The sequence below is a fragment of the Monodelphis domestica genome, chromosome 2, assembly GCF_027887165.1.
Source record: "Monodelphis domestica isolate mMonDom1 chromosome 2, mMonDom1.pri, whole genome shotgun sequence".
In the NCBI taxonomy this organism is placed as follows: Eukaryota; Metazoa; Chordata; class Mammalia; order Didelphimorphia; family Didelphidae; genus Monodelphis; species Monodelphis domestica.
In genome coordinates, this window is record NC_077228.1 from 363,181,765 (window position 1) to 363,200,976 (window position 19,212).

The following is a 19,212-nucleotide window of genomic DNA, read 5'->3' on the forward strand; positions in this document are numbered from 1 at the left end:
GATACTGTATTCTAGTCAAAGTAGCCTTTTGTTTATCCCCTCATGCGACATTTCCTTTCTTCCATCTGTTTCTTTTCACCAGCTGTACTGAAAGTTCCTTTCTTGCCCTTCACTTCATAGAATCTCTCTTCCTTCAAAACTCAGCTGAAGCTCCACCTTGTATAAGAAGCCTTCCTTGATCCCTTTGTCTTGGAATCCAAATCCTTCCTTCCCAAAACTATATGGCATTTATTTAGCATTTATTCTATATATACTTTCATATACTTGTTTCCTCTCCTGGAATAGAATGTCAGTACCTTCAGGGTAAAGAATGTTCCCTTTTTTGTCTTTGAGTCCCCATCACCTATCATGTGGCTAATATATAATAGCTATTTAATAAATGATTACTGATTGATTTTTAGATAGACCTATCCCTATTGATGTATTTATTGTATATTACAGAAGTTATATTGAAAAATTTACACACATTTCCATGTGCATTTATATATATATGTATATATATACACACACACACACACACATATATATATACATATATATGTACACACACATCATAGCTATCTTTGTTGGACTCGGAAGACAATCTTGTTTAAATCTTTAACTTCACAGAAAAAGAAACTAAGGCTGAGGTGATGTGGCCAAAATTGCACAGGCTTTAAGTCACAAAAATGGGGTTTGAAAAAAAGTTCTTTGACTACAAATTTAGTGCTCTTTATGTTATCCTGTGCTGCTTATTCAATTTGACTTTCCATATTTTTCCCTAAACCTATTCCTCCTCCATACTTCCTTATTTCTTTTAAGGACACCACCATCCTTCCAGAAACCCAAGCCTGGCACTTCAACTCTTCTTTCTCAACCATCTCCCATAGAGTTGCAAAGCCTTGTGAATCGTCTTCTCATAATCCTATCCTATTTCTTATATTTGTCTCTTTTCACTCACATGGCTACCATTCCGGTTCAGTCCCTCATCATTTCTCACTTTGACTATTCAAATAGACTCTTCGTTGGCCCCCTGGTTACAATTAGGGAGAACAGACTATATTAATAGCTTCCCAATTGATCTTCCTGACTCCAACTCATCCTCTACACAGCTGCCAAATTGTTATTCCTAAAATATAGGTCTGGTAATATTGATTCATTGGACAAGAATCTAACTTTTCGAGCATAAAGAATTGTTCATATTTATAGACAGCATAGAAAATTGCCTAATTCTTAACAACCTCTTTCTCTGCTTGCCATTCTGCTTCTGTCACTACAGGACGAGGACTGCACAGGGCTGAGGACCCCTTTGTATTTCCTTGGTTTTAGGAGTTGCCATGGCCAAAGAATTCTTCACCAAATGGCCAGCCTCTTGTTGATGAGAGTTAGCTCGACTGTTCCAGAAAGCAGCCATAGTCTGTTGACAAAACCATGCTCCAAACCTCTCCAGAGTGGCAGAATCTGCCAGGGATTCTGTTCTCTTGACATAGCCTTCAAGAGCCCAGGATCACCTTCTCACCTCCATGTTGTTATCAGGATAGAATCATGGCGGAGGTCATGAGTTTGGGGGCCAAATTTCGTCGCTTTATAGCAATGCTTCTGGTGATGAGTCTTGTCACACTTAGCTCAACTACTTCTCAGATAATAGACTTACAGTCAGTCACCAGTTCTGAACTGAAAGCTTGCCCAGCTTGGTAGGATTTGGCAGAGCCTGAACTTGACTTGCATAACTTTCAAGAACCTTGGAGCACCTCCAGGCTATGATTAGTCATCGGAGTAGGAGGGTATATGTTTATGTAAGTAGATAATAATCCTATGAAAATAAAAAAAAATCTTATGATGCTAAGAATGCTGAGCCCAAGCCAATGACTCCATATATCTTGAGTAGTATTTAGGATCATAGCAAAGTGCTTGGCCAGTGTTTCGAACATGAAAAATTCACAGAGGCTCTTTGAGGATACAGGGAAGCTTTATTATCACAAAAGCTAGCAGGTTAGTGCCAGGGAGGGTCTAGCATCTTTGCAGGCAGATTTGGGAGAACTTTTATTGGAGGTGTCAGTATACCCAGACTTAGTTAAATGGGTCAGGGATGTAACAGCTAGAAAAACAAGATGTCTTGGGGTCTGACCCTTCTACCCCTTTATATGCTTGCGGCACAGTCTCGATGCCAAACAAAACCCAGGGAGTAACAATTTGAAAAAACAAGATATGAATTTGCTCCCTTCAGTGGGCTCAGAGCAAAGTCTAGGATGACTGCCAGACATGGGGGGGGGGGAATCATATCAATAGGATGAATGATCATGGATTTTGCATTGAGAGGAACCTCAGAGGGTTTCTAGTCAAACTCTGATTAAGAAACAAAACCAGGGGGCAGCTGGGTGGCCTAGGGAGGTCCTGAGTTCAAATCTGGCCTCAGACACTTCCTAGCTCTGTGGTCCTGGGCAAGTCACTTAACCCCCATTGCCTAGCCCTTATCCCTCTTCTACCTTAGAACCAGTGCACAATATTGATTCTAAGACAGAAGGTAAGGGTTTAGGAAAAAAAACACCAAAAAACAAAATCAGAAACAAACATACATGTTGTTGCTGGATAAACTATGCTTCTAGGAAAGAGATAATCTTTTAGAACAACTCTTCATCTGGACTGCAGGATCAGCCATGTGAATGAAGGCCTCATTACTAATAGAGGTGCTGCCATCCCAATTCTTAACACAGGATTATCCTACCAAATCCTTAGTTCTCTCCTTTCCATTTTTTCTGGCCCAATAGCTTCCAATTTTCTATCACACATATGCATACACACAATAACAACAGCCAACAAGATCCCAATCTCTTCTTTTTTGAAGATTAACAGTTAACCCCTCTTTCCTTTCCCATTTCCCATTATATTGTTTCTCTAGCATCTTCAAATTTTCTTTTCCATTGCCTACATTTCTCTACTTTCATGAGTTTCCTGATTTCTACTTTGAAAAAACTCCACTTTATAAATTGACTTCTTTAGAGATCATCTTATTTCTTTTTTGTTGGCAAACTTTTCTATCCCATCTGTATCTAATTTCTTATCACCAACTCTTTACTTAAGAACATAAGATTATAGCTCTGGAGCTTAAATGGACTTTAAGGGCCATCGAAACGACTCTCTTATTTTACAGATGAGGAAGTTGAGTCAAAGAGAGGCTAATTAACTTTCCCAAGGACACAAAAGATAGGATGTGGACCCTAGATCCAAGAACTCAAACCCAGTGCCCTTTATTCTGAACTACACTGCCTACTTTAATCATCTGGAGTCTACTAAGCCCACACCCTATAATACTTTTCCCTAATGAAATAATACTAGGAAGAAGTAGACTATCTAACATTCTCTACTGTGGATTGCTTTGCCTTCCAATGCCTTCAGGACTATAGCATATAAAATGAGGGGATCAAAAGGAGGTGGGAATTTATAGTGGAAGGAACAAGAGAAATCAGGAGTTTTAATCTGGAGTTTTATTTTTAAAAATCATCTTTTTATTTATTTTAACATTCATTTAAAAACAATTTGGACTTCCAAATTCTTTCCCTCTTTTCTTGATTCTAATTTACCCATTGAAAAGGCAAACAATATATCCATTATACTTCTGAAATCAAGCAAAACATAGTTCTGTATTAGCCATGTTACAAAAAAAGAAAGAAAAATAAAATAAGTGAAAAAGTATACTTCTACACTCTGTGTTCATTAGTTTTCTCTCTGGTGATAGCATTTTTCATTGTGAGTCATTTGACATTATCTTTGATCATTGTCTTGATCAGAGTAGCTAAGTCTTTCACAGTTGATCATCATTACATTGCTGTGACTGTGTACAATACTGTCCTGGTAACCTATACTTTGTTGTAAAAAAAAGCTTTCACTAACTTAGGTAGTAAATATTTTACAGAATGGCAAAAGTTTACTAAAAGGTTGTGTGTTGTAATAGACAGATAACTGACCTCAGCAGCAGGAAGACCTGAATTCAAGTTTCATCATGGACCCATAACAAGTTATGCCATTTTTCAGTGCCCCAGGAGCAGAATGAAAGAGATTGGATTATCATCCTTGAAGGGGTAGTGTGATTAAGGGAAAATTTTTTTAAGTTGGAGAATACATTATTATGTTTTTAAGGGAAAAGAAAAGAGGATAGAAAAGAGAAAGAGATTAAGAATGACAAAGAGAGTGTGGGTGATTAATGGAGCGATACTGTAAATACAGATAGATAGATAGATAGATAGATAGATAGATAGATAGATAGATAGATAGATAGATAGATAGATAGATAGATACAGGTGGAGAGTTTAGCCATGACAAGGAAAGGGATATCTACATCCTTTGTAACTAGAAAGAAGGAACATTATGTCTTATGAGGAAGCTAAGAGATCTTACTTTAGATGACCCTAATATTTTTTATTAACATACTAGATTAGCTGCTCATAAGGCAAGGAAAGAGTATGATGTAGGTGGCTTAGAGGGATAAGAATCAGTCATGGAGGAGATAAAGTATAAGCATACCTATATGGGGGTCAAATTTCTCCCTCCTCCAATTCACCCTCCGTACAACTTCCAAACTGAAATTAATCAACCGTTATTATGACCATGTCATACTCTTGATCAAGAAACCCTAATATATACTTGTTGACTTTAAGATAAAATATAAACTCTCCTGTTGGACATTTCAAGCCGTTTACAGCCTGGCTACAGATTACCATTCCTCCTGCACATTACTTTCCTCCACACTCTATGATCCCAGAAAAATGGCCTGCTTGTTATATGTTGCATACAATATTTCACCTCACTTTTACACAGACTGTCTTTCTCCATGATGCATCCAACTCCAGTCCACCTCTGCCTTTTAGAATCTTTGAGTTCCTTCAAGTGTCACTTCCTATACTCTGATCTCCACCCCACCCCTGATTCTGGTGCATCCCCTTGGAAATTACTTATATTCTTTATTGGTTTATCCAATATCATGGGGTTTTTTTTCTCTCCAAAAGGCATAAACTTTCAATACAGGAGACTTTTCATTTTCAAATGTTATCTAGAATAGGGCTGTAGATAAAACATCAACCCTGGAGTCAGGAGGACCTGTGTTGAAGCCCAGCCTCAGAAATTTGCTAGCTATGTGACCCTGGGCAAATCCCTTCATCCTGTTTGCCTGTTTTAATAATTACAATAGATTAATTGGGTGAGGGAAAGGATAGTAATACAGAGGGAAACATATAAAAATAGATTTTATTAACAGAAAAAGGGATGAAGAGTTTGGGAATAGAAGGAAGGAAAGGGTAACTGCTAACACTTATCCCAGATATTAAACCCTCTAATAACTATCCTAAATCTAAATAACTAAGCTTCTTCACATTAAGTCCAACAGAATAACAGAGTCTCACACACAAGAGTCCTTGATGAACCAGGAGTCCCAATTGATGTTCACAGATGCTCCCAGTCAGGCTGCCCAGCAGGCTGACCAGATATATTCTCTCACCCCAGCTGAAATCCTCAAAGGCCAGTTGTTGATGGATGATCAGGATCTTTTCAGCCACACACCTTAGTCCTTCTCCTGCTCCTCCAGAGAGTATGGCATTTGGAAAAAATATTATAATTTATTATTATTATTTGCCTCAGTTTTCTTATTTGTAAAATAAGCTGGAGAAAGAAATGGCAAGCAATTCCATTATCTTTTCCAATAAAATTCCAGATAGGGACATGAGAGTCAGACACAACTAATTGACTAAACAACAACCTCTACCACCTAGTACAATGATCGACACATCATAGACACTTCAATGCTACTTGAATAATTGGATCAGAATTGACATTGAGCAGAGCAGGAGCAGAATTGAGGAATTTAGGAAAAAGAGAAAGATTTAAGATTGTTGTGAAGAACTTAACAGGGAAATGAAAAGGAACATCATGGAACAGTGATGACCCAGCTGAAGTTAGGTAGTATACATTTATAATTGACTCAGCCAGTATAATTTTCATTTGAAAAGACCCATATTCTTACAGTTAAAAACAAGACTTGCTAACTGCTCCAAGAAGTCAGCTGCATTTGTTTTGGGAGCCATTGTAAATATATGTACAACCACAGAAATCATCAAATTTACAATAGAGCTGGTATTTGGAGACAGGAGTGAGGGCTGCCAATAGCAGCAGATCTGAGAAAATTCAAATTCTCTGACATACAAAGAAGAGTTTGAATTATAGCAGTATGAGGGACTGTTAATTTGTAGTGATCATTCACATCTAACACTAGAATAAAAAAAAAACTTTCACTAGAAATCTATTATGATGAAGTTTCTATTACGATGAAGTTGAAAAATGTAAAGAACAACCACAACAAACCTCAAAAGATTCAAACAAAGGAATTTTCGTCCCCTGTTCTCCCCCCTACTTGATGAATGAGGCTTCCACAGCAGAAGGAAAAAGTAGACTTTTTTTTGTTAACTCTTTTGAGAAGAGGGGGAAAAAAGGAGTGTTAATGAGACTTCTTCAAGTCTTTCTGAAGCTTTGTTAACCATAGCAGGAACAAAAGGAAGGCAGAGAGCCTGGGCAAACTCTGAGTAAATTGCAGGCTTTGGAGGAGGTTTGTTGGATCTCTGAGATGGTTGGAAATAGCGCCAGTCTTCAAACTTGTGAGGCAGGGCCAGGTGCAGTAATGTTGCAGGGATTACATACCCGTCTGGAAACACAGCTGGTTGTGGGTGTAATGGCTGTCCCATCCTAGATGCTTTGGACTTGAAAGCTGATGTCACTGAAATTTCCTTCTTTTGAGTGTTTCCTCCTACTTTCATCCTCTCTTCTGCTTTTCCCCAAACCTAGGAACTCACAGTGTCTCTTTCAAATTCTAATATTACTAAGTTTAGTAAGTTTCTTTTTGGTCATTTCAAGGAAATAATGGTAGCTAGGTGCCACAGTGGATAGAGTACTGGTTTTGGAGTTAGAAAGACGTGAATTAAAATATAGCTTCATGTACTTGCTAGCTGGGCAAGTCACTCAATTGCTGCTTGCCTCAGTTTCCTTGCCTGCAACCCTAGCTTTTAGTCGTCATTGGGAGGAGAAAATGAGATAATATTGGTAAGGCAATAAATCTTAAAGTGCTCAATAAGTGCTAGTTAGAATGGTCAAGGCTCCTGGCTTCTTTCTTTCAGTTCTAATATTACTATATAGTAGGCTCCATCTTGGTCAAACCAAGGAGATGATGTCTAAAAGGCCTGACTCCTATCCTCATCAGATAATTTATGTCATCACAGGATTCCTGAAGGACCTGACATTGATTTTGTCTTGGGAATGTACTTTTATTTTGTCATGAGGTCTATAGAAGGGCCTCCAGGTCAGTTGTAAATTGCAAACCTGACTTTTTGGAGCTGCTTTATAAGAACTCCCAGATAAGCTGCTATTGCCTATACTCTGCCAAGATGTTTGCATTTCCTCCTAAGTTATAATAGAAGGGAGAGAAGGGAGTGAAGGAGGGAGGAGGAGAGATAAGAAGGAAGGAAGGAAGGAAGGAAGGAAGGAAGGAAGGAAGGAAGGAATGAAGAAAGGAATGAAGGAAGGGAGGGAAGAAAGAAGGAAGGAATGAAGGAAGGGAGGGAAGAAAGAAGGAAGGAATGAAGGAAGGGAGGGAAGAAAGAAGGAAGGAAAGAGGGAGGGAGGGAGGGAAGGAAGAAAGGAAGGAAGGAAGGGAAGAAGGAAGGAAAAGACAAAGAAAGGAATGAAGGAAGAGAGGGAAGAAAGAAGGAAGGAATGGAGGGAGGGAGGAAAGAGAGAAGGAGGAAATGAAGGAAGGAACAAAGGAAAGAAGGAGCGAAGGAAAAAAGGAAGGAAAAAAGAAATAAGCATTTATTAAGCACTTACTATGTACTAGGCATTGAGAATAAGAATACAAGCCCCCAAACAACAACCTAGTCTCTGCTCTCATTCTATTAGAGGGAGATAACACATAGAAGGGAGCTACAAATAAAGGGGGTGAGGAAAGAACTTCACAATGGGTAAGAATTTGAAGCCCAGAATCAAGAACCAGATCTTGGAAGGGAATGAAGGGGGGCAGCCTATGGTTCACTCTCAAAATTGAGACTCCTGGAGGAACTCACCAGAAGGGGAAGGATCAAGTTTTACAGAGATGTTACAGGTTACTTAAGTTAAAGGGCAGTTGAATGTTTCAAGATGAAGAAGCACCAGACCCTAAGGGAAATTCCAGGAAGGGTCAGCATTGGTTGTAAGTCTAGGAGTCAGGAGCGGATCAGAAGATGAAAGAAGGAAAAACTATTATGGCAAACTCTCTGGACCATCAATAATTTCCCTCCATAACTAGACAATTCTATCACTTTCTATAGGTTTAAATGATGTTTGGATAACATTTCTACAAAGATCTAAAAATGGCAAGATAATAAGGGTAAATAATGCTCAACTGATTTTACTATTAAGAGTCAGCAAGTAGAAGTAGACAAAAAAACATAGATTTGGAGTCAGAAGACCTAAGCTCAATTTCTAGCTCTTATGCTTGCTAGTTGTGTGACAATGGTTAAGTCACTTGAATTCCTAGAACCTTAGTTTTCCCATCCATAAAATAGGTTTGATAATCCTTATAATACCCACTTTCCAGGATTGTCATGGGGAAATTAGTGCTTTGTGAACTTTTATTATTGAAAACTGGGATATTATTGTTTTTTCATGTCAGACAAAAGGAAGTGTTTACTATGTTTCTGGCATTAGGATGGATATGGTACATGTTCCATGGGAGCACCCCATCTTCTATGATGCACATGATTCTTTTAGAGTCAAACTTCATGGTAATTGTAGCTTAAGTCTTTGAAGATATCACATCTCTGGGAATGTCACAGGGCAATTGTCCTTCTAAGACACAAAGTCCATGCTTTGGGCCATGAGAGATTTAGATTTTGAAACCCACAAATCAAATTGCCTCTTCTGATTTAATTCTCTTTTCATGCCCTTTCTATTTTCCATTCCAAGTACTACAGAGACAGTAATGGAAAGGTGCATAATGTGCATGAGTAGATAATAACAGTAATAATAATAATAGCTAATATTTATATAGCCCTCTAAGTTTTGCTAAGCACTTTAGAAATATTATCTCATTTTATCCTCACGGTAATCCTGAAGGTAGTTGGTGTTATTATCCCAGTTTTCCAGCAGACAGAAGTAAAATGATTTGCTTAGGCTCATATAGCTAGTTATTATTTAAGACTGGATTCGAATTCACATCTTCCTGATGCCAAGTCCATCTACTGTGCCAATCAACTGTGAGCACACCATGACATATAACAGAAGAACAACAGGAGAAAGGATATAAGGAGGGACCTGTTTTATCAAAAGGGAGATGAACTGATCACCTATTTAAAATAAAGAATATTAAGCAGACAACCCAAGCATTCTGCTGTCATCTTTGCAACATCAGGAGAAAGCAAGGGAAAGCCTCCAGCAGCAGATTAAGTCGAACTTTCTGCTGAATTCATGGGAATACATGCACATGAGTCAGACAAGACAGGCAGGCACAAAAATGTTGTGTTCCGTATTGTTGGAGTGCATATCGATACCAATGAGTTTGTCTCTGTTTGTATATATTAATAGTGTAGAAGATGATAGCCCTGCAAATTTCCAGCCACAGACTATACCTCCAGCCACTACCTTCACTCCTACTCTCATGCTGCTGAACAAAGCAGGAAATAAGTCATAAAACTGCCATTTGAGTCCACCACAAATTTGTGTTACCCAATCCTACCTGGGTCCTCACTGTGGCAAGGCAACCCTTTTATGCCTCCCTAATTGATTTGCTATTGTGCTTCCCATAGTGACTTTTCATACCTGCTCATATCTCCCATGTTACCTCTTTCCTCCACCGTCTCAGCTGAGGACATATTTCATGGGAGAAATGGAGGCCATTTGCCATGAGCTTCCTCTTATCCCCTCCTTATGCTTTCTGCAACTATCACTTTTATTTCTGTCTCATCTGAAGTGGTGACTCTTCTTGTTTTTTTTTTTTTTAACCCTTTCCTTCTGTCTTGGAGCTCCAAGGCAGAAAAGTGGTCAGGGCTAAGCAATGGGGGTTAAGTGACTTGCCCAGAGTCACACAGCCAGATTTGAACCTAGGACCTCCCATCTCTAGACTTGGCTCTCAATCCACTGAGCCACCCAGATGCCCCCAGTGGTCCTTCCTTTGACCAAAACAAACCCCTCCACACTCCACACAAGTGATATCATTCCATGACATCTTTGCCAGCAGAATCCTCTTATTTCATCCCTATTCTCACTAATCCTTCATTGTTCTCCCTGCTAACTATCAATCTCTACCTTACTTCCCTTTTGTGGATTATCTCTTTCAGAAAGCCATCTATATTAAGTAACTCCACTTCTTTTCTTCTCACTCTCTTAACTCTTTGTAGTTTAGCTTCCAACCTCACTGTACCACTAAAACTGTTCTTTCTAAACTTAATAATGATATTTTAATTTCCAAATCTTTTAATTTTCTCAGTCCTCATTTTCCCTGATCTCTCTGTGGTTTTTAACACTATTGATGACCCTCTTCTCTTTGATATCATCTTCTCTCTCAATTTTCATAACATTAGTCTCTCCTGATTCTCTCCCTCCCTTTCTGACCATTACCTCTCTCCTCCATCATCCAGGTCATGCCTAAAAACTAGGGGGTTCTCTCAAAGCTCAATGCTGTGCCTTCTCCATCTAGACTAGCTCACTTCATGAGATGCTCTCCATGTGAATGATTCTTACATCTCTGAGCAGTTCTAACTTCTCTCCTTACATCCAGGCTTATATTCCCAAGTTCCTGTTATGATCAACACGTCCCAAACAGAACTCATTAGCTTTCTCAACAACAATTAAAAAAAAACCCTCCTCTCTTTCTAACGTTGCTGTTGATGTTAGGACTACTATCAACTCAATACTCAGTCTTGAAACCTTGGTGTAATTATCAATTGCTCCCTCTGTTACCCTCCATAACAAAATAATCAATTCCTTCCTACCTTTTCCCCTGTATCTCTTTTCTCCTCTGGCACTTCAACTGTCTTTATGAAGACCTACATCACTTCTCTCCTGGACTCTTATCTTTCTCCTCGGTTCTCAAATTTAATTTATAGTATAGTTGGGATTATGTCAACTCCTACCTCTATCCCAATTCCATAAACTCTAGTGGCTCCATCTTTCCCCCAGGATAAAAAGTGAAATCCTTTGTTTGGCTTTCAAAACTCTTCATGATTTGGCACTTTATTCCTTTCCAGTTTTCTTACACTTTTTTCTCCTCCATGACCCTTGCTCCCATATACTCTGCAATCCAGTGATAGTGGACATAGTTTCTCTCACATCTCCTTATGATGCACATTTTCATTGTTCCCTCTGAATGGAAATGTTCTCTCTTGTCATTTTTATTTCTTGACTTCCCTAATTTCCTTCAGGTTTCAGCTAAAATCTCCCTTTCTACAAGAAACCCTTTCTTAAATCTCCCAAATCTTAGTTCCTTCCTTCTGAGACTTTTCCCCTTCAATTTATCTTGTATATATCTTGGTGGCACAGAGTTGTATTTGTGCTGCTTTCCACCTTGAAAGAAAGAACAATTTTTCTCCTTTTCTTTGTGTCCCTACTAGCTGGGGACAATGGCTATCACATAGTAGGTGGTTAAGAAATACTCGGTACAATGACTGGCATATAGTAAATGGTTTATATTAATTGATTGAAGAATATAAATATCTCACAAAAGGCAAGAAGCAATGGAGAGTCATGTTACCATGGAAAATTTTTCTTAACTAATCAATCAATAAAATAAAATTAATATTGAAAAAAAAACAAAAGCAAAAACAAAAAAAGAAGCAATGAAGTGACATGATGCCTCATCAACAAACATGCTATGTGAGGATTTGAAATGGCATAAAATATGAAGAAATCAGGAAATATGGCTAGGGCAGAGAAGCTTTTCTTTATAAAAATAATTCATCTTCCATTTGACCTCCATATAGAATTTCTTCCATGATTATGACAAATAGTTGGCAAGCACATCTCCTTGTTTTATACTTTGCTTACTACTGACAACCAGAGAATAGATGGGTTTATCAAGAAGATAATGAGTTCTGATTTAGGTATGTTTGAGTCACTAAAGGGACATTTGGGAGAAGCTGTCCATCTTTTGAGTGAAAATGTGGAGATGGAGCCTAGGTGAAAGATTGGAATTAGATGTGTAAGGATAGAGAGCAAGCTGTAGCATATTTCTAGGAAGAAGTGGAACAAAGGTCATTAGACAGATTTTATTTGTTGTGTAGTGAAAAGAATGAAATATTTGGGAGTCAGAGGAACTGGATTCAAATTCTACCACTGACCAACTTTATAACATTGTACACGTTACTTCATCTCCTGGGCCTCCATTCTCATCAGTAAGGGAAATCAGACTAAATGATCTTTTCAGTTCATTGTGTTGGATTCATTACACAGGACCTAAATAAAATTTCTCTGGCCAGCACAATAATTATGATTTTTGTAGAACAGAGAAGCTTTTATTTTCCTTTTGATAAAGTAAAGCCCTGGGAAGATTTACCTTAGTTATAAGAAATCAAAAAACCTAATAACTAAGGTGGGTTTCTGACCCCATATAATACATCATTATTGCTATTTGACTTGTTAACCACAATTTAGATGACATTGGAACTGAGACAAGGAAACAGCAGAGGTCATAGAAGAAGAAATAGTAGATCAACATGTGTCAGGTGGCAACTGAACTGAGAGATTTGGGAGAGATAGTAGAGATCAGTAAAGGAAAACAAGTTCATCAGTTAACTTGGAGTTCTGTTTTAAAAAAATAAAAGAGGAGAGAAGTTTTGTACCCCGAGAGGAACTTGGACTTTCATTTTGGAGAAGGGGAAAGAGAGGAGAACCCCCTTCTCAAAGCAGGGTTCAGGGGAGACAGCAGATATAACAGTTTAGCTCAGAGAGAGGAGAAGGGGTTTGAAGATTGTCCGCTTTCTGCCTTCCCTACTTAGCTAAAGCTACTCTCTCCAATTTACTCTTGTCCCCCCTCCACTACTCGAGACCAAAGGGTCTCCCCTTGGACCAGTCATTCACACTCAACTTGGGGAACAGATAACTTTTAGTGTTAAGTCAATCAGGTAATCCAAAAGGAAGAATGGGCAGGGAAGAATGGGAAAAAGAAAGTGGGAAAAGGGGGTCCTTGTCTCTATCTAAACCCTTTTCCTCCCTCCTCAAGTTTGGGGGGAACTCGGGCCTTGGCAGCCTGAGCCCCCTGAGAGAAAGTCAGGTTGACTCATCCCTGGGCAACAGGAGCTGAGGTAAAGTCTGCTCAGGTTGCTCTTCAGAAAGTCCCTTCAATTGGGAAGTGTTGCCGGGGAAAAATTTCTAGTCACCAGCAGGAAAAATGAGTAACACTCAGGAGAAAGTCTTTATCCACCTCTTCCGACTGAGGGCCTCAATGCTCTCCCAGCCAGAGTCTTCTTCCTCCGGATTCCACCTCCTGGGGGCCCCTCCCCTTCGAGGTGGTCAATTTCACATACTCTCCGGCCTGGCACTTTTTCCTAGTGCCAGCCTCTGTCACAAATCCTCCTTTTCTTGTTGTTCTCGTGGTACCACACCAGTTACTTACCTTCTATGTCTATTCCAATCTATCTATACTACTTATTGTTCCCATCTAACCTTCCCCTCCCAAAATAATAAATCTTATCCTAAACTGTCTTATTTGCTAATCTAAGTTTCTATCTTATGCTAAGACTGAGTTGTGGGAAGAGGGTTAGGATTATGTGCCAACAAAATTTTTTACAATATAACAATTTCTTAATACAAAAGTCATTCCTTCCTATTGCAATCAATATAAAATTCAAATCTTAAGTAAAATTAAACTATCCTATGCCTTATGTAATGCTAATTCCAATGTAACAATTTAGAACATTTATATATATATATATATTCATATATATTAACTTGTATCCAATGAAATCTGATTTATTCTGTCCCCATGTTACCTCTCTAATTACATTTCCTTTTCCACCCTCCCTAAATTACTCTGTCCCTGTCTATTAATTGTTAGTATTTTAACTCTCCTTTCTATTTATATTAGTGGATTAGATCATTATTATGTTACATATGTACATGTCTATTATTTGTACACATTTGTCACATATTATTTAAATACATATATACATATATATCCTCTGGTAGTAGAGATTTATCTACAGATATACAATTTATGAGTTGTCCTTATTTACAGCACAGCCCCTAAAGTCAGTGTAAAATTTGTTCGTGTTCTAGATATGTTGTGGTGGATGCATATTTATTCCAATGTGCATGTGAATGTACTTCCCTATATGTAAAGTAAATGTGATCAACGATTAATATTACATAATCCATTTTCCTGAAGTTCATTCCCCATAATGTCTTTGATTCAAAGTTCTTTCCAGTTGTCCATGTATATTCTATCCTTTCGAGTTGCTTGAATTTTGTCACAGGTCCAGGGTGCCTTCTCCTTTACAGGATACATACTTCCCTGTCATCTCACGTTGAAAGATGATCTCAGGTATCCAGAACTACAGGATCATACACAGTTCTAAAAAGAGTTCAAAGGAAAGACCCAATATTAACCTAGATTTCAAAGTACTTTCTGGTACAGATTGGATAAGAAGAAGAGGACTCTATAACCAAATGTTGAGAAACCTGGCTTAGAAGATGTAATTATTGACTGGGAGTTGAAAAAAAAAGCCCTCTAGTCCCTCCTTTAAAATGATTATTGCTAGTAGAGGATAGTTTTAGGCTTCCTTTTAGAGGAGGAACTTATTAATCATAGCATGAGAACAGAGCTTCAAGTGGATCTGAAGATAGCACTGTGGGTTGAGGACTTTAGCTGAGGTACAAAAGAATTTATTTTTATCTTTTTTTAAAGCAAATTGAAAGATCTGTAGTCTTTCCTCTGCAAAGGACAGGCTTCTTAAATGCAAGCCTCGCTGGTGGATAATGAGTATATCTAGAGAAAGCATCACAACAACATGAGTAGAAGACAGTAGCTTTTCGGATTTAGTTCCTCCTCATCCATATGAAATATGGGTTCCTACTGTATTCATCCCTTTACAAAGTTGCTCTGCCCACAATCATTTACCACATGTAAGTATCCTTACAAAAATCTAAAATACTAAGTAAAAAACCAAAATTCTCTTTAATGTTCATTATACATGAGTACGATTTCAAGTCATCTTTTTAATGAGTAGAGAAAAAAGAAGAAAAGAAACTAAGGATAAAATCTAGAGCCATTTAAGGAGCCCTCAGTTAGGTAAGTTAATTTTAACCAAACTTTCTTGACTTTGTCACAACATTGTTGTGGAAGAAAGATGTTAGAAACTGGAAAAAATTAATAAATTCTCTACCTTCCCTGTGTTCTTGACCTACTTTTTGTAAGTCCTTTCCTGAGAATCATGTTGCTGCAGGGAAATGGAAGAAAATAATTTCCCAACTAGTGTATATGAATCTATGAAGACGTAAATCCATGATTTATAAGAGAAATATTCTATCATTATTTTTATTTAATTCTATTTAATTAAATGTCTTTATTTTGAACTATGTATCCTATGATTAACTAAAGTAAAACATAACAGTGAGGGCTTATAAGCTATGGATTCAAAGAATTCTGATCAACCTGGAGTAGCTAACTGTTTGCCCAAATTATGAGAGCTCCTGGTCACTATAGATATACTCACATGCAAATATATACAGATATAGTTTATATAAAGTCATATGTAATTGAAGCTATGGTAGCAGATGAACTCATCAATCAATAAGCCTTTATTAAGCACTTAGTATTTTCTAGGCTGTCTTAGGCAATGATACTCTGTTTGTAAATAATTAAACAATCCCTGGCCTCAGAGATCTTGCATTATAATATAGGAGACAAAATATATGTGTATGTAGAATGAATATTAAGTAAATAATACAAACAAGTACAAAGTCATTAAGTACTAGATAGTTTTGGAGGTAGGGTACTACCTGTTAAGAAGATCAATAAAGGCTTCATGTTAAAAGATGCTATTTCAGTTTCATCCTAAAGAAACTGAGGTACACTCTAAGAAAGAGGTTAAAAGGGAGATTATTCCAGGGATAGGCAATGAGAAGTACAAAATCACAGATATGAAAAATGAAGGGTCAAGAGTAAAGGACAGAGAGAATCTGATTCACTTAGTAGCAGAGTAGAAGTATAATGCATACATGAACAGGCTTAAGTAAAATAAAAAGAGTAATGTACAATAAGATTTTAAAGGGCTTTTAAAGTCCAGATTTTGAAGAGCTAAAAGCCAAATGGAGTTTATATTTTATCTTAGAAACAATAAAAGGCCACCAGAATTTATTGAGTGGGGGAGATATTAAAGAAAAGAAAGAAGAGGACTAGGGACAGAACCTTGAGGCATTTAATGAATGAGACCCAGAAGGACCAAGCAGACAGGTAAGCTGACATTAATTGAATTCTCCCTCCCTCTCCTACTCTGTTTTTCTCATCCTATTGGGAGACTTCCTGGGAAGAAAGAAATTAGAGATATGAGAGAAAGTACTGATTCCCCACTTCCCTATTTGGGGATACCCATTTCACCTACCACTTAATGACACTTTTGAGTAGTAAAAGTCAAGAAAAGTTATGAAAATCTCCAAGTATCTCTTTGGACAGTTGGAAGGTTCCAAGCAGTGGACACATCTGAGAGATAAAAGTGAAAGAAAAACAATTGATCAAAAGAGTGATGGGAGTATATTTCCTCCTTGCCTGGATTCCAGATTCTCAGTTTAATGTCTTGAATCATTATTTTTAGTCTCATACTAGAACATCTGGAGTTGTAAGAATATAAATTCATGAACGACCATATCAAAACCTCCAATACAGTTCAGTTTCCAGTGACTCAGGGACTTGTGGCTTGAAAGATCCAGTCTTATTATTCACCTCAATTTTTTTTCTAATATAAATACATAGAGTGCTGCTAATTTCATGTTTGCAAGTATCTCTTTAGTGTGGTGTTAATACACATTTTTTTTTGGCAGTTGCTATTCTTTGCTACTTGTCTTCTCATTTAAAGGTGAAAAAAAGAAAAGAAATCTTCCTTTCCTCCTGTTGCATGTACTTTTCTTCTTGAGTGCATGCGGTGATGGGGCTTGTATGAGAGATTGAAGAGATAACTTTATTACCTTCAGTTCACAATAGAAACTCTATTTTTCTTACCTGCCCAAGAATGTTACTTTCTGTTTCATTTTCCTTCAGTTATTTTCAGTGTTCACAAATAATCTTGGATTTATTTAGAAGAAAATGGTGAGTTTTTCCAGACAGTAGTCTAAGCATAACAATTTGAGTGATTTTCAATGTATCAAGTTATTTATCATACTTAGAGGATAAATGTCACGATAACAGATTTCAGGCATTGTAGAAAAGACAACTGCTTAAGGCAAACATATACTTCATGGATATTAGGGGAACATATTACCAACATGAACTGGAAAAATTTGATGAGCTAATTTTTAAAAGGAACAGAAAAACATGGAAAATATGACATATTGAATGAGATGATTTTCTCAAACAGTTACATAAAAATGAGGTCATTCCATTGATAGTAAAGAGGTACACTTTTTTTTGAAGGCAAATCACGATGGCTAAATTGAGTTAATTTTAAGTCGTGTTATAAAACTGGATTTGTCTGTAGGGCAGAAGCTTGATGGTACACCTTAAAGATGAACTTACTTTACACAAAATATTTAAAAGGAAGCTCATGATAAAAAAGAACAAGTACTCAAGGGTAACGTGATAGTTGAAGGACAATATCAGGGATATAAAACATGATCCATGGAATTCTTTACCTGTGATCTATGAGTCTGGTTTTTTAAAGATATATTTTAGGTCTATATCATAATATAGTCATTTCCCTTGCAATTCTATGTATTCTATTTTATATATTTTAAAATATTCTAAGAAGAGGTCCATAGACTTTACTGGAATGACAAAGAGGTCCATGACCTAAATAAAAGCTAAGATACTTCACTGAAGAATAGGTTTTGAGGAGGAAAATATCTGAGAAATAAAGTATCTTAAAACTTGGCTTAATCCAGATATAGCTAAAGACATAACTCATACAGATGGTAATGAGAGAATTTATTATTAGACTTCATTTCTTCTGCTATTCTTTTAAATACAGACACAACTATCTTTCCCCATGGCTGTTACTTATTTTGCTTGCTATGGTTTGAAAAAAAGAAAACAGGAACTTGTTAATTTAAATTTGCTAAAAAAAAACCTTGCGCCAATGTGTCATCATGACATAGAGGTGACCCTGATATCTCAAAAAATGCAGTATTTCTTCTGTTCTGTCCTCTCTTCCTTTATTTACTCCCAACTCCCCACTCCTCACAACTTCCCTCCCCCCCTCCTCTAGAATTGGTCTTATTGTGCCATCAAATCACTTTTGACCTATTTCAGCTCAGAATTCCTGAGTTCTGTGGATGAAGTGATCCAGCAGCCTCAACCTCTCCAGCAGCAAGAATTGTAAATGTGTGTACTATGCCCTGATATGTACCTATTTTCCAAGGATCAGCCTAGATGAATAAAAATGGGCTTATAATAAATAATGTAGCAATTAGTTTGATGACATAGTTGGCTAGGACAACTTGTGAAATAAGGAAAAAAATTTAATGGATCTTGGTCCCATGATACTTCAACAATGTTGATGGAAGAGTGTCAGAAAAAGAGGTAAAGATACCTAATAATTATATACTTTTTAGACTGTAAATATTAACTATTGGTAGATTAAATGTGTGAAACTTGTATAGTAACTAGTATGTTGGTTGCAGGACAAGGGACTTATTATTCTTGATTACTCTTGACATACTTTTTATTAATGCAAATAAAAGAGAAAAAATTGTAGTTATCCCTTAATGTAAGAATGGCTCAAAAACTCTCTTTGGAGGTGAGTAATTAAAGCAACCATTGGAGCTTTTAAAAAAATCATTATTCTAAAGGCAATAATAAGCATCATTTCATGAGGCATTTGGTCATCTTATATTTTAATGCTCATCATTAGCATTTATAAAATTATTACCTTGAGAAGATTCATAACTGGTTTACCAATTTATGTAGTAAAGAATAAAAGAGAGAAATTCCCAAATGAGTTAGATCTATCCAGAAGCAGAATGGACTACCTGAGGAAACTGTAGTCTCCTCCTCTTTATAAGTCTTCAAGCAGAATC

The 19,212-nt window shown here is 37.2% G+C and overlaps 1 long non-coding RNA gene across 2 annotated transcripts in view; it reads left to right on the top strand.

Annotated features, from left to right (window-relative positions):
* Positions 1 to 18,677, top strand: part of LOC103105027 (uncharacterized) — a 74,728-nt gene extending 56,051 nt beyond the window's left edge. The window contains exons 2-4 of one of the 2 annotated variants that reach the window (XR_001628403.2): positions 14,891 to 15,108; positions 16,317 to 16,438; positions 18,446 to 18,676. This is a non-coding gene — a long non-coding RNA (uncharacterized LOC103105027). Of the gene's footprint in view, positions 1 to 14,890; positions 15,109 to 16,316; positions 16,439 to 18,445 lie in introns of both variants that reach the window. The other variant, XR_008916630.1, reaches the window with a different exon arrangement.
* The last annotated feature ends 535 nt before the right edge of the window (positions 18,678 to 19,212 follow it).